Source organism: Stegodyphus dumicola, chromosome 11 (assembly GCF_044657685.1).
Source record: "Stegodyphus dumicola isolate Sdum_Otavi_A_Nest chromosome 11, ASM4465768v1".
Lineage (NCBI taxonomy): Eukaryota > Metazoa > Arthropoda > Arachnida > Araneae > Eresidae > Stegodyphus > Stegodyphus dumicola.
The window spans coordinates 75,849,929-75,876,138 of NC_140778.1; positions in this window are offsets into that span (position 1 = coordinate 75,849,929).

The following is a 26,210-nucleotide window of genomic DNA, read 5'->3' on the forward strand; positions in this document are numbered from 1 at the left end:
AGATTCTAGTTATATGACAAATTTTTTTTTTTTTTAATTCTCGTTTTGTTTTTAAAAATTAATTCACTTTATAGCTTTCCTTCAATTTATTATAAAGGAATAGGAGTTTAAATTTTGATTATATATAATATGATATAAATTCATCATTCCTTAATAATATTTTATGTATAGCAGAAAAATTATTATTAATGTTTCAAATTTTAATTTTTTTTTAATGATTTGTCTTACATTTGTTGTATATTTGTCGAATGTATAGCTAAATATTTCAATTCTACACAATACAGATTATGCTGAAAACAATTCAGCTGGCATGACAGCTGATTGCGAAAGAAAAATTAGAGTCTTATTGCTGTTAACTCTTAGTAGAAGCAGCCATTTTTAAATTGACGTTAAAATAAATTTATTCTATGGTCTATTAGAAAATAACTATACTGAATCATTTATGGACGACTTCTAAGAGGTAGCTTTCTAAAAGAGACCTGTATTTTTGAGAACACAAACATACGTTGATATTGAACATCACTTTTTTAAGATGCCAGAGCAAATGCACAGAGCTCCAAAAATCTTCTAAAAGCATAGACGGTCACGTTTAAAAAGGCTGACTACTTTTAATAAAGCCTGGATATTAATGTTCATTATACATTTGTCACATTTTTACATTCTTCCAAAACAGCGATACTGTGGTTCAATTGCTTTAGAACTATGTGAAACTAATAAAATGGGTCCTATGTTATAAAAATTTATATATATATACAGAAAATATTGAATCAATATTAGAAATCAAAAGCTAATTGAAATTAAAGTAGTAAGAGTCATATCGTCTAACCCATTTTAATTGAAGTAAACAGGTGCTTACTTCATCGTAAAGTGAACACCTGTTTTTCCAACAGCGAATGAAACGAAAAAGGAGCCCACCAGACCTCGAGCGGTAAAGTCTCTGAACACTAATAGTTCGGTCCGGGGTTCAATTCCTGGCTAATGGCTAGCTGCACGGGCTTTTCGTGATTTTGCCCGTGTGTAACTTGCATATGAGTCAGTTCCCTTTAAAAAATACTCCACGAAGGCCTCCATCCCCGTAGGCAATAGCTTTAGTGTGCTTTGCTGTAACCGAATAAACCGAAACCGGAAAAAAAAGGGGAATTGGTGGTGGAAGGCAGCGACGAAACGTCGTTTTAGAAGAATGGGCTACATAACCAAATTTCTATCCATATTTTGGTAAACACTACATTATTTGCTCATCAAAAACCTAAATTTAGTTAATGCTCGGCTTAGTTCTTAAATAGCAATTTCACGCACATCCCCCAAACAAGACGATGTCTGGTATTTTATTTCATTACTTAGTTATTCATCATTAATTTAAGAATTAATTACATTTTCATTTGTCTTTAATTTTTTTTTGAATTATAGTAATAATCATTTAAAATTCTAGTTGCTAATTATTTTATTATTGTAATAGTTATTTTATTTATTTTTTGTTTTTATTTATTTATTTAATCATCTTTCCTGATGGCCTTCCATAGAGCTCCAGCATTTCTAATTTTAAAAATTATTTTAATTCCTGACTACAACCGATGATTGCGAAAATAAAAGTCGAGTAACTTATTTAGTGATAATTAAATAAAAAAGCCAAAGCTTTTATTTTGGCCTTACTTGGCTTTTATTTTATATATATGTGTGTGTATGTGTGTACTTTACATTTAATTATAAGGACATATATATATGTACTTAACGTTTAATTATAATTTATTTGATATATACATATTTACGTTTGGTAGTATTACCGATTGCCATAAAAAGGGAGGTGCACATCTAGATGTTATAACGGACCCATATACAAAATTTCAACGTTCTACAACTAATTGTTTTTGAGTTATGCGAAATGAATACACCTACTTACACATCACGAAAAAAATCCCTTTCAACTATCAACTTAGAGTCATAATCATTAGTCATAAGTATCAGCTTAGAGTAAATGGGATTACATATAACAATCAGTTTTTTGAAAAAAAAAAAAAAGAGAGAGTCCTTCATTGTGTTCGTACGCACAGACATCACCCCAAAAAATAATTCACATGGATTCCGTAATCGCCAAAAATGGATATTTCCGTTAAAATATGATAACCAAAAGTTTTCTCGATTACAATACTTACTACCATTTTATTTGGTACAAAGAAGTAAAGAACCTATATTAACCTACATATTCTTATATAAACAATACCTAAGTGCTGTATGTAAATATTTCAAATCAATAAAATCTCACTATGGCACGCTCAAGGGGAAAAAAAATCATCTAAATTTTCAAATTACAAACATAAATCTTAATGTAAAAAGCAAATACAAAATACCGCTTCACGCTATCAAAATTGCTCATCTTCTTAAATATCAACAACTAAATAGTATATCAACTAAAACGCACAATGTAAACAAGAATTTGCCCGATTCCCCGAAAAATTCAAAATTATCTATGAAAAATATGAGCGCATTGTGACGCAACCCTATCATTTGTATTCGAACATCAACCGCATCTTTTGTATTCGCATAGAAACCGCATCATTCGTATTCGTATAGCAACCGCATCATTCGGACTCGAATAAACCGCATCGTACGACAGTTGCGAGTAACGAACAGATGAGAGTAACGAAATGAATTTGTGAGTACCGAATCGGTACTTCGAGTCAACCGATGTACACGTTACTCTGTAACGAATACATGCGGTTTGCTCCAGCTCTATTGAGTAGTGCTGTAGAAGTAACGAGAAATTGTGTACTCGTATGTATTCGTTACTCGGTGAACCAGTACTCGTTACTATCGTATCGTTACTCGTTACTTTCGGTAAAATCGATCGGTATCCGTATCCCGACCCTTTTTTATCGGTCTACGGCCCTAAAAAGGGCATTGAAACGTCGCATTGCATTGAATCACGTGAGCTATTCTACCCCACGGGAACTGGGTAGTGCTGCGCTAGGGAGTTTTGCGTCGCATTTTTGGGTAGAAATAATTCACTTTATTTTGGCTATTATTTTTTGGTACACTGGATTCATTATTAATTTTTCTATTGCTGTCAGGGCTTAGTTTCTAAAGTCAGAAGGGTGTACGGTAGGCAGTCAGGAAAACAGTAAAATATAAAATAAAAAATAAAGAAAGAAAGGAAATAAATATTACAATAATAACATTAATTAGTAATTAAAATAAAAAAAATTACTTATTAAAAAACTTAATAATTAAAATAATAAAAAATAGTGATTAAAATAATGAATAATTAAAGTAACATAATAATTAGCAACTGAAATATAAAATACTTATAAGTACAATTTAATAAAAATGTAAAAACAAATAAAAATTAAAATAATTTTTAAATTTATGATGACTAATTAAATAATAAAGTAAAATACCAGATCTTGTCTTATTGGCTTAGTATCGTTTCGTCCTTTCTCATTTCATACCCAGCTCGAAAAAGTGTTATTTCGTTCGCTGCCTTCCCCCACCAATTCTCTCTTTCCCGTTTCATCCGATGTTTGAAAAGTAGGTGTTTACTTTACGATAAGGGGAACGTCTGTTTACTTCAATTAAAATGGTTTAGAAGAGATGACTGTTTCTACTTCGACTTAGCTTTTGATTTTTTAATATTATTTAATATTTTATGCACACAAATTATGTTGAGCAGAATAATGAATTTCAGACGTGTTCAAAAGGTGCGTATCTGAATATAATAACATTTTTGTTGTATAGTATGCATTTTTTTAATATCACACATTTCTAAAGCAACAGAAGTACGTTATCACTATTTTGGCACACACATCAAAAACATGTATAATTAAGATTAATGTTACATTCCTTATTAAAAGTAATGGGTCCTCATTAAATGCAACCATTCATGCTCTTATAGGATTTTACATGTGGTGGTCTTAAAAAGATGATGTTCATTGCCAAAGTTTGTTTATGCTCCCAAAAATAGAGATGTCATAAAAGGTAACCTCTTAGAGATGTCGTAAATAGATGATTTGCAATAATTATTTTCCGATAGATAATGGAATTAATGTAATTTAATGTCAATAACTCGAGGAAGCAAGTTTAAATACGGTGCAACAAAAATACAGAAATATTTTAAATGACGAAAATATCCATATTTTGTCAATGTCAGATTTTAAAAAGAATTAATTTTGGACAAATTATTAAATCTAACTTTTAATGTCGTCTTCTGTTTTCTATATTTATATCTGGCGAAGTTTTATACCCGTTATGAAAAAATAAAAATACAAGAAGTTTGAGTCCCGTAGGACAAAGATTGGCCGGGAAATTTAGTTTCAAAATTTGCAATGTTTGATACCATTTGTAACTTGCCTTCGGGTATCGCTTAATTGAGTTAGAATAATTCGAGGAAATAAGTTTAAATGAAGTGCAGAAAAAATAAGCATAATTTAATTAGTCGTAGAAGGAAGTCATGCAGAATCCATATCAAATTTTCACTTTTTTATAATGACCATAAAACCTTCCCAAATACAAATACAGAAACTGGGATACCGCATTAAAGATTAACTTTCGTTATTTGTCCGTTATTCGCTATTTCGTTCGCTGCTTCCCCCATTCCCTTCATCAGAACCGCTAATGACGAAAGGGTGAATTTTCCTCGATTCATCCCCTTTCTAAAAACTCCTTGTTGAGACTGTTATTTGTTGAGACAAGGAATGCTATATTATAAACGTCAACTTGCTTTTTACACTTAACAATAGGATCGATAAAAACATTCGCACATGTACAGGTTAAGTACGAATTAAGAAAGAACTTAAAAGAAATTTAGAAATCTTTAAAAGGTAAGGAAATTTTTATGTTACTTTATTAGAGATAATAGTGAAGCATTAAATAATTCAATCAGTGTTATTTCATAATGCTAAGACTATACCTTTATTCATTTAAGAAATGGCCCACCATCGGTCGAGCGGTAAAATCGCTGAACACTGGTAGTTCCGACTTGAGTTCGATCTCAGGCGAACGGGCTGGCTTCATGGGTGTTTTCGTGGTTTTTTTTTCCCGTACGAGCTTGCAAGCCAGCTTACCACGTACCATACGAGCCAGCTTTCCTAAGAAAGTGCTCTACGAAGGCGTTCTTCCTCTTAGGCACATACCCCAATGTGTTTTGTCATAATCAACTAAACCAAATCATTTAGGAAATATATCAGTTGATCACTGCTCAGTGTACATCTGCTGTTTGCTTACAAAAACACCTTGTAAAGACATTTCCACTATTTTGCTAATAATTTTGGAAGGCCCATAAAATCCGAAATTATGTTACACTAACTAACAGAGAACTTAAGTCTGCTTAATACAACAAAAATCTGCTTAACTTGCTTTCGTATTTTTGGGAAACGTAAGTATATGCAGAAATAAATATTAAAACGTATCACGTATATTTGTAAGGATGTAAAACATACTGTTTTGGTTCACGATAATGATAAATATGCATCATGTTACGACAGTTTTAAAAGATCATAAATAAGTATACATATGCTAGACTTCTAACAAAATTTCTTTTGCAGTATGAATATGCATTTTTATTATATGAGTCGTAAAGTTCAGTATTCGTCATTTTTAGATTCTAGGTATATGACAATTTTTTTTTTTTTTAATTCTCGTTTTGTTTTTAAAAATTAATTCACTTTATAGCTTTCCTTCAATTTATTATAAAGGAATAGGAGTTTAAATTTTGATTATATATAATATGATATAAATTCATCATTCCTTAATAATATTTTATGTATAGCAGAAAAATTATTATTAATGTTTCAAATTTTAATTTTTTTTTAATGATTTGTCTTACATTTGTTGTATATTTGTCGAATGTATAGCTAAATATTTCAATTCTACACAATACAGATTATGCTGAAAACAATTCAGCTGGCATGACAGCTGATTGCGAAAGAAAAATTAGAGTCTTATTGCTGTTAACTCTTAGTAGAAGCAGCCATTTTTAAATTGACGTTAAAATAAATTTATTCTACGGTCTATTAGAAAATAACTATACTGAATCATTTATGGACGACTTCTAAGAGGTAGCTTTCTAAAAGAGACCTGTATTTTTGAGAACATAAACATACGTTGATATTGAACATCACTTTTTTAAGATGCCAGAGCAAATGCACAGAGCTCCAAAAATCTTCTAAAAGCATAGACGGTCACGTTTAAAAAGGCTGACTACTTTAAATAAAGCCTGGATATTAATGTTCATTATACATTTGTCACATTTTTACATTCTTCCAAAACAGCGATACTGTGGTTCAATTGCTTTAGAACTATGTGAAACTAATAAAATGGGTCCTATGTTATAAAAATTTATATATATATACAGAAAATATTGAATCAATATTAGAAATCAAAAGCTAATTGAAATTAAAGTAGTAAGAGTCATATCGTCTAACCCATTTTAATTGAAGTAAACAGGTGCTTACTTCATCGTAAAGTGAACACCTGTTTTTCCAACAGCGAATGAAACGAAAAAGGAGCCCACCAGACCTCGAGCGGTAAAGTCGCTGAACACTAATAGTTCGGTCCGGGGTTCAATTCCTGGCTAATGGCTAGCTGCACGGGCTTTTCGTGATTTTGCCCGTGTGTAACTTGCATATGAGTCAGTTCCCTTTAAAAAATACTCCACGAAGGCCTCCATCCCCGTAGGCAATAGCTTTAGTGTGCTTTGCTGTAACCGAATAAACCGAAACCGGAAAAAAAAGGGGAATTGGTGGTGGAAGGCAGCGACGAAACGTCGTTTTAGAAGAATGGGCTACATAACCAAATTTCTATCCATATTTTGGTAAACACTACATTATTTGCTCATCAAAAACCTAAATTTAGTTAATGCTCGGCTTAGTTCTTAAATAGCAATTTCACGCACAGCCCCCAAACAAGACGATGTCTGGTATTTTATTTCATTACTTAGTTATTCATCATTAATTTAAGAATTAATTACATTTTCATTTGTCTTTAATTTTTTTTTGAATTATAGTAATAATCATTTAAAATTCTAGTTGCTAATTATTTTATTATTGTAATAGTTATTTTATTTATTTTTTGTTTTTATTTATTTATTTAATCATCTTTCCTGATGGCCTTCCATAGAGCTCCAGCATTTCTAATTTTAAAAATTATTTTAATTCCTGACTACAGCCGATGATTGCGAAAATAAAAGTCGAGTAACTTATTTAGTGATAATTAAATAAAAAAGCCAAAGCTTTTATTTTGGCCTTACTTGGCTTTTATTTTATATATATGTGTGTGTATGTGTGTACTTTACATTTAATTATAAGGACATATATATATGTACTTAACGTTTAATTATAATTTATTTGATATATACATATTTACGTTTGGTAGTATTACCGATTGCCATAAAAAGGGAGGTGCACATCTAGATGTTATAACGGACCCATATACAAAATTTCAACGTTCTACAACTAATTGTTTTTGAGTTATGCGAAATGAATACACCTACTTACACATCACGAAAAAAATCCCTTTCAACTATCAACTTAGAGTCATAATCATTAGTCATAAGTATCAGCTTAGAGTAAATGGGATTACATATAACAATCAGTTTTTTGAAAAAAAAAAAAAGAGAGAGTCCTTCATTGTGTTCGTACGCACAGACATCACCCCAAAAAATAATTCACATGGATTCCGTAATCGCCAAAAATGGATATTTCCGTTAAAATATGATAACCAAAAGTTTTCTCGATTACAATACTTACTACCATTTTATTTGGTACAAAGAAGTAAAGAACCTATATTAACCTACATATTCTTATATAAACAATACCTAAGTGCTGTATGTAAATATTTCAAATCAATAAAATCTCACTATGGCACGCTCAAGGGGAAAAAAAATCATCTAAATTTTCAAATTACAAACATAAATCTTAATGTAAAAAGCAAATACAAAATACCGCTTCACGCTATCAAAATTGCTCATCTTCTTAAATATCAACAACTAAATAGTATATCAACTAAAACGCACAATGTAAACAAGAATTTGCCCGATTCCCCGAAAAATTCAAAATTGTCTATGAAAAATATGAGCGCATTGTGACGCAACCCTATCATTTGTATTCGAACATCAACCGCATCTTTTGTATTCGCATAGAAACCGCATCATTCGTATTCGTATAGCAACCGCATCATTCGGACTCGAATAAACCGCATCGTACGACAGTTGCGAGTAACGAACAGATGAGAGTAACGAAATGAATTTGTGAGTACCGAATCGGTACTTCGAGTCAACCGATGTACACGTTACTCTGTAACGAATACATGCGGTTTGCTCCAGCTCTATTGAGTAGTGCTGTAGAAGTAACGAGAAATTGTGTACTCGTATGTATTCGTTACTCGGTGAACCAGTACTCGTTACTATCGTATCGTTACTCGTTACTTTCGGTAAAATCGATCGGTATCCGTATCCTGACCCTTTTTTATCGGTCTACGGCCCTAAAAAGGGCATTGAAACGTCGCATTGCATTGAATCACGTGAGCTATTCTACCCCACGGGAACTGGGTAGTGCTGCGCTAGGGAGTTTTGCGTCGCATTTTTGGGTAGAAATAATTCACTTTATTTTGGCTATTATTTTTTGGTACACTGGATTCATTATTAATTTTTCTATTGCTGTCAGGGCTTAGTTTCTAAAGTCAGAAGGGTGTACGGTAGGCAGTCAGGAAAACAGTAAAATATAAAATAAAAAATAAAGAAAGAAAGGAAATAAATATTACAATAATAACATTAATTAGTAATTAAAATAAAAAAAATTACTTATTAAAAAACTTAATAATTAAAATAATAAAAAATAGTGATTAAAATAATGAATAATTAAAGTAACATAATAATTAGCAACTGAAATATAAAATACTTATAAGTACAATTTAATAAAAATGTAAAAACAAATAAAAATTAAAATAATTTTTAAATTTATGATGACTAATTAAATAATAAAGTAAAATACCAGATCTTGTCTTATTGGCTTAGTATCGTTTCGTCCTTTCTCATTTCATACCCAGCTCGAAAAAGTGTTATTTCGTTCGCTGCCTTCCCCCACCAATTCTCTCTTTCCCGTTTCATCCGATGTTTGAAAAGTAGGTGTTTACTTTACGATAAGGGGAACGTCTGTTTACTTCAATTAAAATGGTTTAGAAGAGATGACTGTTTCTACTTCGACTTAGCTTTTGATTTTTTAATATTATTTAATATTTTATGCACACAAATTATGTTGAGCAGAATAATGAATTTCAGACGTGTTCAAAAGGTGCGTATCTGAATATAATAACATTTTTGTTGTATAGTATGCATTTTTTTAATATCACACATTTCTAAAGCAACAGAAGTACGTTATCACTATTTTGGCACACACATCAAAAACATGTATAATTAAGATTAATGTTACATTCCTTATTAAAAGTAATGGGTCCTCATTAAATGCAACCATTCATGCTCTTAGAGGATTTTACATGTGGTGGTCTTAAAAAGATGATGTTCATTGCCAAAGTTTGTTTATGCTCCCAAAAATAGAGATGTCATAAAAGGTAACCTCTTAGAGATGTCGTAAATAGATGATTTGCAATAATTATTTTCCGATAGATAATGGAATTAATGTAATTTAATGTCAATAACTCGAGGAAGCAAGTTTAAATACGGTGCAACAAAAATACAGAAATATTTTAAATGCCGAAAATATCCATATTTTGTCAATGTCAGATTTTAAAAAGAATTAATTTTGGACAAATTATTAAATCTAACTTTTAATGTCGTCTTCTGTTTTCTATATTTATATCTGGCGAAGTTTTATACCCGTTATGAAAAAATAAAAATACAAGAAGTTTGAGTCCCGTAGGACAAAGATTGGCCGGGAAATTTAGTTTCAAAATTTGCAATGTTTGATACCATTTGTAACTTGCCTTCGGGTATCGCTTAATTGAGTTAGAATAATTCGAGGAAATAAGTTTAAATGAAGTGCAGAAAAAATAAGCATAATTTAATTAGTCGTAGAAGGAAGTCATGCAGAATCCATATCAAATTTTCACTTTTTTATAATGACCATAAAACCTTCCCAAATACAAATACAGAAACTGGGATACCGCATTAAAGATTAACTTTCGTTATTTGTCCGTTATTCGCTATTTCGTTCGCTGCTTCCCCCATTCCCTTCATCAGAACCGCTAATGACGAAAGGGTGAATTTTCCTCGATTCATCCCCTTTCTAAAAACTCCTTGTTGAGACTGTTATTTGTTGAGACAAGGAATGCTATATTATAAACGTCAACTTGCTTTTTACACTTAACAATAGGATCGATAAAAACATTCGCACATGTACAGGTTAAGTACGAATTAAGAAAGAACTTAAAAGAAATTTAGAAATCATTAAAAGGTAAGGAAATTTTTATGTTACTTTATTAGAGATAATAGTGAAGCATTAAATAATTCAATCAGTGTTATTTCATAATGCTAAGACTATACCTTTATTCATTTAAGAAATGGCCCACCATCGGTCGAGCGGTAAAATCGCTGAACACTGGTAGTTCCGACTTGAGTTCGATCTCAGGCGAACGGGCTGGCTTCATGGGTGTTTTCGTGGTTTTTTTTTCCCGTACGAGCTTGCAAGCCAGCTTACCACGTACCATACGAGCCAGCTTTCCTAAGAAAGTGCTCTACGAAGGCGTTCTTCCTCTTAGGCACATACCCCAATGTGTTTTGTCATAATCAACTAAACCAAATCATTTAGGAAATATATCAGTTGATCACTGCTCAGTGTACATCTGCTGTTTGCTTACAAAAACACCTTGTAAAGACATTTCCACTATTTTGCTAATAATTTTGGAAAACCCATAAAATCCGAAATTATGTTACACTAACTAACAGAGAACTTAAGTCTGCTTAATACAACAAAAATCTGCTTAACTTGCTTTCGTATTTTTGGGAAACGTAAGTATATGCAGAAATAAATATTAAAACGTATCACGTATATTTATAAGGATGTAAAACATACTGTTTTGGTTCACGATAATGATAAATATGCATCATGTTACGACAGTTTTAAAAGATCATAAATAAGTATACATATGCTAGACTTCTAACAAAATTTCTTTTGCAGTATGAATATGCATTTTTATTATATGAGTCGTAAAGTTCAGTATTCGTCATTTTTAGATTCTAGGTATATGACAATTTTTTTTTTTAATTCTCGTTTTGTTTTTAAAAATTAATTCACTTTATAGCTTTCCTTCAATTTATTATAAAGGAATAGGAGTTTATATTTTGATTATATATAATATGATATAAATTCATCATTCCTTAATAATATTTTATGTATAGCAGAAAAATTATTATTAATGTTTCAAATTTTAATTTTTTTTTAATGATTTGTCTTACATTTGTTGTATATTTGTCGAATGTATAGCTAAATATTTCAATTCTACACAATACAGATTATGCTGAAAACAATTCAGCTGGCATGACAGCTGATTGCGAAAGAAAAATTAGAGTCTTATTGCTGTTAACTCTTAGTAGAAGCAGCCATTTTTAAATTGACGTTAAAATAAATTTATTCTACGGTCTATTAGAAAATAACTATACTGAATCATTTATGGACGACTTCTAAGAGGTAGCTTTCTAAAAGAGACCTGTATTTTTGAGAACATAAACATACGTTGATATTGAACATCACTTTTTTAAGATGCCAGAGCAAATGCACAGAGCTCCAAAAATCTTCTAAAAGCATAGACGGTCACGTTTAAAAAGGCTGACTACTTTTAATAAAGCCTGGATATTAATGTTCATTATACATTTGTCACATTTTTACATTCTTCCAAAACAGCGATACTGTGGTTCAATTGCTTTAGAACTATGTGAAACTAATAAAATGGGTCCTATGTTATAAAAATTTATATATATATACAGAAAATATTGAATCAATATTAGAAATCAAAAGCTAATTGAAATTAAAGTAGTAAGAGTCATATCGTCTAACCCATTTTAATTGAAGTAAACAGGTGCTTACTTCATCGTAAAGTGAACACCTGTTTTTCCAACAGCGAATGAAACGAAAAAGGAGCCCACCAGACCTCGAGCGGTAAAGTCGCTGAACACTAATAGTTCGGTCCGGGGTTCAATTCCTGGCTAATGGCTAGCTGCACGGGCTTTTCGTGATTTTGCCCGTGTGTAACTTGCATATGAGTCAGTTCCCTTTAAAAAATACTCCACGAAGGCCTCCATCCCCGTAGGCAATAGCTTTAGTGTGCTTTGCTGTAACCGAATAAACCGAAACCGGAAAAAAAAGGGGAATTGGTGGTGGAAGGCAGCGACGAAACGTCGTTTTAGAAGAATGGGCTACATAACCAAATTTCTATCCATATTTTGGTAAACACTACATTATTTGCTCATCAAAAACCTAAATTTAGTTAATGCTCGGCTTAGTTCTTAAATAGCAATTTCACGCACAGCCCCCAAACAAGACGATGTCTGGTATTTTATTTCATTACTTAGTTATTCATCATTAATTTAAGAATTAATTACATTTTCATTTGTCTTTAATTTTTTTTTGAATTATAGTAATAATCATTTAAAATTCTAGTTGCTAATTATTTTATTATTGTAATAGTTTTTTTATTTATTTTTTGTTTTTATTTATTTATTTAATCATCTTTCCTGATGGCCTTCCATAGAGCTCCAGCATTTCTAATTTTAAAAATTATTTTAATTCCTGACTACAGCCGATGATTGCGAAAATAAAAGTCGAGTAACTTATTTAGTGATAATTAAATAAAAAAGCCAAAGCTTTTATTTTGGCCTTACTTGGCTTTTATTTTATATATATGTGTGTGTATGTGTGTACTTTACATTTAATTATAAGGACATATATATATGTACTTAACGTTTAATTATAATTTATTTGATATATACATATTTACGTTTGGTAGTATTACCGATTGCCATAAAAAGGGAGGTGCACATCTAGATGTTATAACGGACCCATATACAAAATTTCAACGTTCTACAACTAATTGTTTTTGAGTTATGCGAAATGAATACACCTACTTACACATCACGAAAAAAATCCCTTTCAACTATCAACTTAGAGTCATAATCATTAGTCATAAGTATCAGCTTAGAGTAAATGGGATTACATATAACAATCAGTTTTTTGAAAAAAAAAAAGAGAGAGTCCTTCATTGTGTTCGTACGCACAGACATCACCCCAAAAAATAATTCACATGGATTCCGTAATCGCCAAAAATGGATATTTCCGTTAAAATATGATAACCAAAAGTTTTCTCGATTACAATACTTACTACCATTTTATTTGGTACAAAGAAGTAAAGAACCTATTTTAACCTACATATTCTTATATAAACAATACCTAAGTGCTGTATGTAAATATTTCAAATCAATAAAATCTCACTATGGCACGCTCAAGGGGAAAAAAAAATCATCTAAATTTTCAAATTACAAACATAAATCTTAATGTAAAAAGCAAATACAAAATACCGCTTCACGCTATCAAAATTGCTCATCTTCTTAAATATCAACAACTAAATAGTATATCAACTAAAACGCACAATGTAAACAAGAATTTGCCCGATTCCCCGAAAAATTCAAAATTGTCTATGAAAAATATGAGCGCATTGTGACGCAACCCTATCATTTGTATTCGAACATCAACCGCATCTTTTGTATTCGCATAGAAACCGCATCATTCGTATTCGTATAGCAACCGCATCATTCGGACTCGAATAAACCGCATCGTACGACAGTTGCGAGTAACGAACACATGAGAGTAACGAAATGAATTTGTGAGTACCGAATCGGTACTTCGAGTCAACCGATGTACACGTTACTCTGTAACGAATACATGCGGTTTGCTCCAGCTCTATTGAGTAGTGCTGTAGAAGTAACGAGAAATTGTGTACTCGTATGTATTCGTTACTCGGTGAACCAGTACTCGTTACTATCGTATCGTTACTCGTTACTTTCGGTAAAATCGATCGGTATCCGTATCCTGACCCTTTTTTATCGGTCTACGGCCCTAAAAAGGGCATTGAAACGTCGCATTGCATTGAATCACGTGAGCTATTCTACCCCACGGGAACTGGGTAGTGCTGCGATAGGGAGTTTTGCGTCGCATTTTTGGGTAGAAATAATTCACTTTATTTTGGCTATTATTTTTTGGTACACTGGATTCATTATTAATTTTTCTATTGCTGTCAGGGCTTAGTTTCTAAAGTCAGAAGGGTGTACGGTAGGCAGTCAGGAAAACAGTAAAATATAAAATAAAAAATAAAGAAAGAAAGGAAATAAATATTACAATAATAACATTAATTAGTAATTAAAATAAAAAAAATTACTTATTAAAAAACTTAATAATTAAAATAATAAAAAATAGTGATTAAAATAATGAATAATTAAAGTAACATAATAATTAGCAACTGAAATATAAAATACTTATAAGTACAATTTAATAAAAATGTAAAAACAAATAAAAATTAAAATAATTTTTAAATTTATGATGACTAATTAAATAATAAAGTAAAATACCAGATCTTGTCTTATTGGCTTAGTATCGTTTCGTCCTTTCTCATTTCATACCCAGCTCGAAAAAGTGTTATTTCGTTCGCTGCCTTCCCCCACCAATTCTCTCTTTCCCGTTTCATCCGATGTTTGAAAAGTAGGTGTTTACTTTACGATAAGGGGAACGTCTGTTTACTTCAATTAAAATGGTTTAGAAGAGATGACTGTTTCTACTTCGACTTAGCTTTTGATTTTTTAATATTATTTAATATTTTATGCACACAAATTATGTTGAGCAGAATAATGAATTTCAGACGTGTTCAAAAGGTGCGTATCTGAATATAATAACATTTTTGTTGTATAGTATGCATTTTTTTAATATCACACATTTCTAAAGCAACAGAAGTACGTTATCACTATTTTGGCACACACATCAAAAACATGTATAATTAAGATTGATGTTACATTCCTTATTAAAAGTAATGGGTCCTCATTAGATGCAACCATTCATGCTCTTAGAGGATTTTACATGTGGTGGTCTTAAAAAGATGATGTTCATTGCCAAAGTTTGTTTATGCTCCCAAAAATAGAGATGTCATGAAAGGTAACCTCTTAGAGATGTCGTAAATAGATGATTTGCAATAATTATTTTCCGATAGATAATGGAATTAATGTAATTTAATGTCAATAACTCGAGGAAGCAAGTTTAAATACGGTGCAACAAAAATACAGAAATATTTTAAATGACGAAAATATCCATATTTTGTCAATGTCAGATTTTAAAAAGAATTAATTTTGGACAAATTATTAAATCTAACTTTTAATGTCGTCTTCTGTTTTCTATATTTATATCTGGCGAAGTTTTATACCCGTTATGAAAAAATAAAAATACAAGAAGTTTGAGTCCCGTAGGACAAAGATTGGCCGGGAAATTTAGTTTCAAAATTTGCAATGTTTGATACCATTTGTAACTTGCCTTCGGGTATCGCTTAATTGAGTTAGAATAATTCGAGGAAATAAGTTTAAATGAAGTGCAGAAAAAATAAGCATAATTTAATTAGTCGTAGAAGGAAGTCATGCAGAATCCATATCAAATTTTCACTTTTTTATAATGACCATAAAACCTTCCCAAATACAAATACAGAAACTGGGATACCGCATTAAAGATTAACTTTCGTTATTTGTCCGTTATTCGCTATTTCGTTCGCTGCTTCCCCCATTCCCTTCATCAGAACCGCTAATGACGAAAGGGTGAATTTTCCTCGATTCATCCCCTTTCTAAAAACTCCTTGTTGAGACAAGGAATGCTATATTATAAACGTCAACTTGCTTTTTACACTTAACAATAGGATCGATAAAAACATTCGCACATGTACAGGTTAAGTACGAATTAAGAAAGAACTTAAAAGAAATTTAGAAATCTTTAAAAGGTAAGGAAATTTTTATGTTACTTTATTAGAGATAATAGTGAAGCATTAAATAATTCAATCAGTGTTATTTCATAATGCCATGATGGTGAGCCATTGATGGTGGGCCATTTCTTAAATGAATAAAGAGTATACCTTTATTCATTTAAGAAATGGCCCACCATCGGTCGAGCGGTAAAATCGCTGAACACTGGTAGTTCCGACTTGAGTTCGATCTCAGGCGAACGGGCTGGCTTCATGGGTGTTTTCGTGGTTTTTTTTCCCGTACGAGCTTACAAGCCAGCTTACCACGTACCATACGAGCCAGCTTTCCTAAGAAAGTGCTCTACGAAGGCGTTCTTCCTCTTAGGCACATACCCCAATGTGTTTTGTCATAATCAACTAAACCAAATCATTTAGGAAATATATCAGTTGATCACTGCTCAGTGTACATCTGCTGTTTGCTTACAAAAACACCTTGTAAAGACATTTCCACTATTTTGCTAATAATTCTGGAAGGCCCATAAAATCCGAAATTATGTTACACTAACTAACAGAGAACTTAAGTCTGCTTAATACAACAAAAATCTGCTTAACTTGCTTTCGTATTTTTGGGAAACGTAAGTATATGCAGAAAGAAATATTAAAACGTATCACGTATATTTGTAAGGATGTAAAACATACTGTTTTGGTTCACGATAATGATAAATATGCATCATGTTACGACAGTTTTAAAAGATCATAAATAAGTATACATATGCTAGACTTCTAACAAAATTTCTTTTGCAGTATGAATATGCATTTTTATTATATGAGTCGTAAAGTTCAGTATTCGTCATTTTTAGATTCTAGGTATATGACAATTTTTTTTTTTTTAATTCTCGTTTTGTTTTTAAAAATTAATTCACTTTATAGCTTTCCTTCAATTTATTATAAAGGAATAGGAGTTTATATTTTGATTATATATAATATGATATAAATTCATCATTCCTTAATAATATTTTATGTATAGCAGAAAAATTATTATTAATGTTTCAAATTTTAATTTTTTTTTAATGATTTGTCTTACATTTGTTGTATATTTGTCAAATGTATAGCTAAATATTTCAATTATACACAATACAGATTATGCTGAAAACAATTCAGCTGGCATGACAGCTGATTGCGAAAGAAAAATTAGAGTCTTATTGCTGTTAACTCTTAGTAGAAGCAGCCATTTTTAAATTGACGTTAAAATAAATTTATTCTATGGTCTATTAGAAAATAACTATACTGAATCATTTATGGACGACTTCTAAGAGGTAGCTTTCTAAAAGAGACCTGTATTTTTGAGAACATAAACATACGTTGATATTGAACATCACTCTTTTAAGATGCCAGAGCAAATGCACAGAGCTCCAAAAATCTTCTAAAAGCATAGACGGTCACGTTTAAAAAGGCTGACTACTTTTAATAAAGCCTGGATATTAATGTTCATTATACATTTGTCACATTTTTACATTCTTCCAAAACAGCGATACTGTGGTTCAATTGCTTTAGAACTATGTGAAACTAATAAAATGGGTCCTATGTTATAAAAATTTATATATATATACAGAAAATATTGAATCAATATTAGAAATCAAAAGCTAATTGAAATTAAAGTAGTAAGAGTCATATCGTCTAACCCATTTTAATTGAAGTAAACAGGTGCTTACTTCATCGTAAAGTGAACACCTGTTTTTCCAACAGCGAATGAAACGAAAAAGGAGCCCACCAGACCTCGAGCGGTAAAGTCGCTGAACACTAATAGTTCGGTCCGGGGTTCAATTCCTGGCTAATGGCTAGCTGCACGGGCTTTTCGTGATTTTGCCCGTGTGTAACTTGCATATGAGTCAGTTCCCTTTAAAAAATACTCCACGAAGGCCTCCATCCCCGTAGGCAATAGCTTTAGTGTGCTTTGCTGTAACCGAATAAACCGAAACCGGAAAAAAAAGGGGAATTGGTGGTGGAAGGCAGCGACGAAACGTCGTTTTAGAAGAATGGGCTACATAACCAAATTTCTATCCATATTTTGGTAAACACTACATTATTTGCTCATCAAAAACCTAAATTTAGTTAATGCTCGGCTTAGTTCTTAAATAGCAATTTCACGCACAGCCCCCAAACAAGACGATGTCTGGTATTTTATTTCATTACTTAGTTATTCATCATTAATTTAAGAATTAATTACATTTTCATTTGTCTTTAATTTTTTTTGAATTATGGTAATAATCATTTAAAATTCTAGTTGCTAATTATTTTATTATTGTAATAGTTATTTTATTTATTTTTTGTTTTTATTTATTTATTTAATCATCTTTCCTGATGGCCTTCCATAGAGCTCCAGCATTTCTAATTTTAAAAATTATTTTAATTCCTGACTACAGCCGATGATTGCGAAAATAAAAGTCGAGTAACTTATTTAGTGATAATTAAATAAAAAAGCCAAAGCTTTTATTTTGGCCTTACTTGGCTTTTATTTTATATATATGTGTGTGTATGTGTGTACTTTACATTTAATTATAAGGACATATATATATGTACTTAACGTTTAATTATAATTTATTTGATATATACATATTTACGTTTGGTAGTATTACCGATTGCCATAAAAAGGGAGGTGCACATCTAGATGTTATAACGGACCCATATACAAAATTTCAACGTTCTACAACTAATTGTTTTTGAGTTATGCGAAATGAATACACCTACTTACACATCACGAAAAAAATCCCTTTCAACTATCAACTTAGAGTCATAATCATTAGTCATAAGTATCAGCTTAGAGTAAATGGGATTACATATAACAATCAGTTTTTTGAAAAAAAAAAAATGAGAGAGACCTTCATTGTGTTCGTACGCACAGACATCACCCCAAAATATAATTCACATGGATTCCGTAATCGCCAAAAATGGATATTTCCGTTAAAATATGATAACCAAAAGTTTTCTCGATTACAATACTTACTACCATTTTATTTGGTACAAAGAAGTAAAGAACCTATATTAACCTACATATTCTTATATAAACAATACCTAAGTGCTGTATGTAAATATTTCAAATCAATAAAATCTCACTATGGCACGCTCAAGGGGAAAAAAAAATCATCTAAATTTTCAAATTACAAACATAAATCTTAATGTAAAAAGCAAATACAAAATACCGCTTCACGCTATCAAAATTGCTCATCTTCTTAAATATCAACAACTAAATAGTATATCAACTAAAACGCACAATGTAAACAAGAATTTGCCCGATTCCCCGAAAAATTCAAAATTGTCTATGAAAAATATGAGCGCATTGTGACGCAACCCTATCATTTGTATTCGAACATCAACCGCATCTTTTGTATTCGCATAGAAACCGCATCATTCGTATTCGTATAGCAACCGCATCATTCGGACTCGAATAAACCGCATCGTACGACAGTTGCGAGTAACGAACAGATGAGAGTAACGAAATGAATTTGTGAGTACCGAATCGGTACTTCGAGTCAACCGATGTACACGTTACTCTGTAACGAATACATGCGGTTTGCTCCAGCTCTATTGAGTAGTGCTGTAGAAGTAACGAGAAATTGTGTACTCGTATGTATTCGTTACTCGGTGAACCAGTACTCGTTACTATCGTATCGTTACTCGTTACTTTCGGTAAAATCGATCGGTATCCGTATCCTGACCCTTTTTTATCGGTCTACGGCCCTAAAAAGGGCATTGAAACGTCGCATTGCATTGAATCACGTGAGCTATTCTACCCCACGGGAACTGGGTAGTGCTGCGCTAGGGAGTTTTGCGTCGCATTTTTGGGTAGAAATAATTCACTTTATTTTGGCTATTATTTTTTGGTACACTGGATTCATTATTAATTTTTCTATTGCTGTCAGGGCTTAGTTTCTAAAGTCAGAAGGGTGTACGGTAGGCAGTCAGGAAAACAGTAAAATATAAAATAAAAAATAAAGAAAGAAAGGAAATAAATATTACAATAATAACATTAATTAGTAATTAAAATAAAAAAAATTACTTATTAAAAAACTTAATAATTAAAATAATAAAAAATAGTGATTAAAATAATGAATAATTAAAGTAACATAATAATTAGCAACTGAAATATAAAATACTTATAAGTACAATTTAATAAAAATGTAAAAACAAATAAAAATTAAAATAATTTTTAAATTTATGATGACTAATTAAATAATAAAGTAAAATACCAGATCTTGTCTTATTGGCTTAGTATCGTTTCGTCCTTTCTCATTTCATACCCAGCTCGAAAAAGTGTTATTTCGTTCGCTGCCTTCCCCCACCAATTCTCTCTTTCCCGTTTCATCCGATGTTTGAAAAGTAGGTGTTTACTTTACGATAAGGGGAACGTCTGTTTACTTCAATTAAAATGGTTTAGAAGAGATGACTGTTTCTACTTCGACTTAGCTTTTGATTTTTTAATATTATTTAATATTTTATGCACACAAATTATGTTGAGCAGAATAATGAATTTCAGACGTGTTCAAAAGGTGCGTATCTGAATATAATAACATTTTTGTTGTATAGTATGCATTTTTTTAATATCACACATTTCTAAAGCAACAGAAGTACGTTATCACTATTTTGGCACACACATCAAAAACATGTATAATTAAGATTAATGTTACATTCCTTATTAAAAGTAATGGGTCCTCTTTAGATGCAACCATTCATGCTCTTAGAGGATTTTACATGTGGTGGTCTTAAAAAGATGATGTTCATTGCCAAAGTTTGTTTATGCTCCCAAAAATAGAGATGTCATAAAAGGTAACCTCTTAGAGATGTCGTAAATAGATGATTTGCAATAATTATTTTCCGATAGATAATGGAATTAATGTAATTTAATGTCAATAACTCGAGGAAGCAAGTTTAAATACGGTGCAACAAAAATACAGAAATATTTTAAATGACGAAAATATCCATATTTTGTCAATGTCAGATTTTAAAAAGAATTAATTTTGGACAAATTATTAAATCTAACTTTTAATGTCGTCTTCTGTTTTCTATATTTATATCTGGCGAAGTTTTATACCCGTTATGAAAAAATAAAAATACAAGAAGTTTGAGTCCCGTAGGACAAAGATTGGCCGGGAAATTTAGTTTCAAAATTTGCAATGTTTGATACCATTTGTAACTTGCCTTCGGGTATCGCTTAATTGAGTTAGAATAATTCGAGGAAATAAGTTTAAATGAAGTGCAGAAAAAATAAGCATAATTTAATTAGTCGTAGAAGGAAGTCATGCAGAATCCATATCAAATTTTCACTTTTTTATAATGACCATAAAACCTTCCCAAATACAAATACAGAAACTGGGATACCGCATTAAAGATTAACTTTCGTTATTTGTCCGTTATTCGCTATTTCGTTCGGTGCTTCCCCCATTCCCTTCATCAGAACCGCTAATGACGAAAGGGTGAATTTTCCTCGATTCATCCCCTTTCTAAAAACTCCTTGTTGAGACTGTTATTTGTTGAGACAAGGAATGCTATATTATAAACGTCAACTTGCTTTTTACACTTAACAATAGGATCGATAAAAACATTCGCACATGTACAGGTTAAGTACGAATTAAGAAAGAACTTAAAAGAAATTTAGAAATCTTTAAAAGGTAAGGAAATTTTTATGTTACTTTATTAGAGATAATAGTGAAGCATTAAATAATTCAATCAGTGTTATTTCATAATGCCATGATGGTGAGCCATTGATGGTGGGCCATTTCTTAAATGAATAAAGAGTATACCTTTATTCATTTAAGAAATGGCCCACCATCGGTCGAGCGGTAAAATCGCTGAACACTGGTAGTTCCGACTTGAGTTCGATCTCAGGCGAACGGGCTGGCTTCATGGGTGTTTTCGTGGTTTTTTTTCCCGTACGAGCTTACAAGCCAGCTTACCACGTACCATACGAGCCAGCTTTCCTAAGAAAGTGCTCTACGAAGGCGTTCTTCCTCTTAGGCACATACCCCAATGTGTTTTGTCATAATCAACTAAACCAAATCATTTAGGAAATATATCAGTTGATCACTGCTCAGTGTACATCTGCTGTTTGCTTACAAAAACACCTTGTAAAGACATTTCCACTATTTTGCTAATAATTCTGGAAGGCCCATAAAATCCGAAATTATGTTACACTAACTAACAGAGAACTTAAGTCTGCTTAATACAACAAAAATCTGCTTAACTTGCTTTCGTATTTTTGGGAAACGTAAGTATATGCAGAAATAAATATTAAAACGTATCACGTATATTTGTAAGGATGTAAAACATACTGTTTTGGTTCACGATAATGATAAATATGCATCATGTTACGACAGTTTTAAAAGATCATAAATAAGTATACATATGCTAGACTTCTAACAAAATTTCTTTTGCAGTATGAATATGCATTTTTATTATATGAGTCGTAAAGTTCAGTATTCGTCATTTTTAGATTCTAGTTATATGACAAATTTTTTTTTTTTTTAATTCTCGTTTTGTTTTTAAAAATTAATTCACTTTATAGCTTTCCTTCAATTTATTATAAAGGAATAGGAGTTTAAATTTTGATTATATATAATATGATATAAATTCATCATTCCTTAATAATATTTTATGTATAGCAGAAAAATTATTATTAATGTTTCAAATTTTAATTTTTTTTTAATGATTTGTCTTACATTTGTTGTATATTTGTCAAATGTATAGCTAAATATTTCAATTATACACAATACAGATTATGCTGAAAACAATTCAGCTGGCATGACAGCTGATTGCGAAAGAAAAATTAGAGTCTTATTGCTGTTAACTCTTAGTAGAAGCAGCCATTTTTAAATTGACGTTAAAATAAATTTATTCTATGGTCTATTAGAAAATAACTATACTGAATCATTTATGGACGACTTCTAAGAGGTAGCTTTCTAAAAGAGACCTGTATTTTTGAGAACATAAACATACGTTGATATTGAACATCACTCTTTTAAGATGCCAGAGCAAATGCACAGAGCTCCAAAAATCTTCTAAAAGCATAGACGGTCACGTTTAAAAAGGCTGACTACTTTTAATAAAGCCTGGATATTAATGTTCATTATACATTTGTCACATTTTTACATTCTTCCAAAACAGCGATACTGTGGTTCAATTGCTTTAGAACTATGTGAAACTAATAAAATGGGTCCTATGTTATAAAAATTTATATATATATACAGAAAATATTGAATCAATATTAGAAATCAAAAGCTAATTGAAATTAAAGTAGTAAGAGTCATATCGTCTAACCCATTTTAATTGAAGTAAACAGGTGCTTACTTCATCGTAAAGTGAACACCTGTTTTTCCAACAGCGAATGAAACGAAAAAGGAGCCCACCAGACCTCGAGCGGTAAAGTCGCTGAACACTAATAGTTCGGTCCGGGGTTCAATTCCTGGCTAATGGCTAGCTGCACGGGCTTTTCGTGATTTTGCCCGTGTGTAACTTGCATATGAGTCAGTTCCCTTTAAAAAATACTCCACGAAGGCCTCCATCCCCGTAGGCAATAGCTTTAGTGTGCTTTGCTGTAACCGAATAAACCGAAACCGGAAAAAAAAGGGGAATTGGTGGTGGAAGGCAGCGACGAAACGTCGTTTTAGAAGAATGGGCTACATAACCAAATTTCTATCCATATTTTGGTAAACACTACATTATTTGCTCATCAAAAACCTAAATTTAGTTAATGCTCGGCTTAGTTCTTAAATAGCAATTTCACGCACAGCCCCCAAACAAGACGATGTCTGGTATTTTATTTCATTACTTAGTTATTCATCATTAATTTAAGAATTAATTACATTTTCATTTGTCTTTAATTTTTTTTGAATTATGGTAATAATCATTTAAAATTCTAGTTGCTAATTATTTTATTATTGTAATAGTTATTTTATTTATTTTTTGTTTTTATTTATTTATTTAATCATCTTTCCTGATGGCCTTCCATAGAGCTCCAGCATTTCTAATTTTAAAAATTATTTTAATTCCTGACTACAGCCGATGATTGCGAAAATAAAAGTCGAGTAACTTATTTAGTGATAATTAAATAAAAAAGCCAAAGCTTTTATTTTGGCCTTACTTGGCTTTTATTTTATATATATGTGTGTGTATGTGTGTACTTTACATTTAATTATAAGGACATATATATATGTACTTAACGTTTAATTATAATTTATTTGATATATACATATTTACGTTTGGTAGTATTACCGATTGCCATAAAAAGGGAGGTGCACATCTAGATGTTATAACGGACCCATATACAAAATTTCAACGTTCTACAACTAATTGTTTTTGAGTTATGCGAAATGAATACACCTACTTACACATCACGAAAAAAATCCCTTTCAACTATCAACTTAGAGTCATAATCATTAGTCATAAGTATCAGCTTAGAGTAAATGGGATTACATATAACAATCAGTTTTTTGAAAAAAAAAAAAAGAGAGAGTCCTTCATTTTGTTCGTACGCACAGACATCACCCCAAAAAATAATTCACATGGATTCCGTAATCGCCAAAAATGGATATTTCCGTTAAAATATGATAACCAAAAGTTTTCTCGATTACAATACTTACTACCATTTTATTTGATACAAAGAAGTAAAGAACCTATATTAACCTACATATTCTTATATAAACAATACCTAAGTGCTGTATGTAAATATTTCAAATCAATAAAATCTCACTATGGCACGCTCAAGGGGAAAAAAAATCATCTAAATTTTCAAATTACAAACATAAATCTTAATGTAAAGAGCAAATACAAAATACCGCTTCACGCTATCAAAATTGCTCATCTTCTTAAATATCAACAACTAAATAGTATATCAACTAAAACGCACAATGTAAACAAGAATTTGCCCGATTCCCCGAAAAATTCAAAATTATCTATGAAAAATACGAGCGCATTGTGACGCAACCCTATCATTTGTATTCGAACATCATCCGCATCTTTTGTATTCGCATAGAAACCGCATCATTCGTATTCGTATAGCAACCGCATCATTCGGACTCGAATAAACCGCATCGTACGACAGTTGCGAGTAACGAACAGATGAGAGTAACGAAATGAATTTGTGAGTACCGAATCGGTACTTCGAGTCAACCGATGTACACGTTACTCTGTAACGAATACATGCGGTTTGCTCCAGCTCTATTGAGTAGTGCTGTAGAAGTAACGAGAAATTGTGTACTCGTATGTATTCGTTACTCGGTGAACCAGTACTCGTTACCATCGTATCGTTACTCGTTACTTTCGGTAAAATCGATCGGTATCCGTATCCTGACCCTTTTTTATCGGTCTACGGCCCTAAAAAGGGCATTGAAACGTCGCATTGCATTGAATCACGTGAGCTATTCTACCCCACGGGAACTGGGTAGTGCTGCGATAGGGAGTTTTGCGTCGCATTTTTGGGTAGAAATAATTCACTTTATTTTGGCTATTATTTTTTGGTACACTGGATTCATTATTAATTTTTCTATTGCTGTCAGGGCTTAGTTTCTAAAGTCAGAAGGGTGTACGGTAGGCAGTCAGGAAAACAGTAAAATATAAAATAAAAAATAAAGAAAGAAAGGAAATAAATATTACAATAATAACATTAATTAGTAATTAAAATAAAAAAAATTACTTATTAAAAAACTTAATAATTAAAATAATAAAAAATAGTGATTAAAATAATGAATAATTAAAGTAACATAATAATTAGCAACTGAAATATAAAATACTTATAAGTACAATTTAATAAAAATGTAAAAACAAATAAAAATTAAAATAATTTTTAAATTTATGATGACTAATTAAATAATAAAGTAAAATACCAGATCTTGTCTTATTGGCTTAGTATCGTTTCGTCCTTTCTCATTTCATACCCAGCTCGAAAAAGTGTTATTTCGTTCGCTGCCTTCCCCCACCAATTCCCTCTTTCCCGTTTCATCCGATGTTTGAAAAGTAGGTGTTTACTTTACGATAAGGGGAACGTCTGTTTACTTCAATTAAAATGGTTTAGAAGAGATGACTGTTTCTACTTCGACTTAGCTTTTGATTTTTTAATATTATTTAATATTTTATGCACACAAATTATGTTGAGCAGAATAATGAATTTCAGACGTGTTCAAAAGGTGCGTATCTGAATATAATAACATTTTTGTTGTATAGTATGCATTTTTTTAATATCACACATTTCTAAAGCAACAGAAGTACGTTATCACTATTTTGGCACACACATCAAA